Source organism: Diospyros lotus, chromosome 3 (assembly GCF_014633365.1).
Source record: "Diospyros lotus cultivar Yz01 chromosome 3, ASM1463336v1, whole genome shotgun sequence".
Classification (NCBI taxonomy): domain Eukaryota; kingdom Viridiplantae; phylum Streptophyta; class Magnoliopsida; order Ericales; family Ebenaceae; genus Diospyros; species Diospyros lotus.
In genome coordinates this window covers 29076126-29077635 of record NC_068340.1, presented here as the reverse complement: position 1 = coordinate 29077635, position 1510 = coordinate 29076126, and the positions used below count along the sequence as shown (strand labels likewise).

At 38.8% G+C, this 1510-nt stretch overlaps 1 pseudogene; it reads left to right on the top strand.

The window, feature by feature from the left end:
• Positions 1-915, top strand: LOC127796914 (chitinase 2-like; annotated as a pseudogene).
• Positions 916-1510: the final 595 nt, after the last annotated feature.

Genomic DNA, 1510 nt, shown 5'->3' with positions numbered 1-1510 from the left:
ATGGCTTTGTTAAATCTCATTGTCCTCCTGTTCCTTCTTCAAGTGCTTTTCAACACTTAATTCACCAATCCAGGCAGCCCCATCTAACTCCACGCTCTTCAGAGAATATATAGGAGCTGAGCGCAAGAATGTTAGGTTTTCAGATTTACCTATCAATTCCAACGTGGATTTCCACTTCATCCTTTCATTTGCCATTGACTACACAAATTCATCCCATCCTTCCCCCACTAATGGTAACTTCAGTGCATACTGGGACACAGAACCTCAGCCCTTCTCAAATTTCTTCCACCAAGGCCCGCCATCCAAATGTCAAGGTCACTATGAGTCTTGCAGGTGATACTATTAACGATCAATATGTCTACTTCCAACCTGCATCAGTAAGTTCTTGGGTTAAAAATGCTATTAATTCAATCATTCAGATAGTCAGAGAATACAATTTAGATGGAATTGACATCGATTATGAACACTTCAAAGCTGATCCTGATACATTTGCGGAGTGCATCGGACAGTTGCTGATCTACCTCAAAAAACATAATATTGTGTCATTTACATCAATAGCCCCATATGAGGATGACGATGTCCAGACACGTTACTTGGCTTTATGGAGGAAGTATGCACATCTGATAGACTACGTGAACTTCCAGTCTATGCATATGATAAGGGGACAACTGTTTCCCAGTTTCTGAAATATTTTAAGACTCAAAGCCGTGACTACGGAGGAGGTAAAATATTGGCAAGCTTTAGCACTGATGGAAGTGGTGGCTTGAAGCCCGAAAATGGGTTCTTCAAAGCCTGCAGCACGCTTAAAAGTCAGGTAAACTTCACGGTATATTCATTTGGTCAGCAGACGACTCCAAGAAGACTAATTTTAGTTACGAGAAGCAATCACAAGACTTTTTGGCCAGTGCAAAATGATCACATGTATATTATGTCGTAGAGGTATCAGTATCAGGGGTGAACTTTTTATCATTAAAAAAGAAATTAAAGGCTTCACTTTCTGCAAATTTTAATGTGTCTTTAAGAGAGTGCAATATATAAATTGTTGTCTGGGACCAAGAACATTAATGTTGATACAAATTTCTTAATCAAAGAGTGTGAAAAGAAAACAAATAGAAGCACCAGTAACATGAGTAGATGAAATGCAAGAAGGGTGTAGCAAGAAAAGTGGAGGATGACCAATAAAAACTAGGTAGAAAACCCTTAAACATGACATGAATATAACAGTAGTCTACAGAAGATATAGCTATGGATATGAATAGAGATGACTAAAAAGCTGAAATTCATGAAAATGATCCCACTTTTTTGGGGTTCAAGGTTTATGATGAAGATGAAAGAGCGTATCCACTACATTGATCAGGGTGCACACATCAGGTTGTCACTTCACCAACATTTAGACAAAATCTTTCAAAATCCCTTCTTAGCAGATGCTGGAGAACAAGGACGTGTACTGTGCCTAATGATTATATGGCAAGAACACGAGGATCATAAGCCCAAAATGAGCTAGACTGGA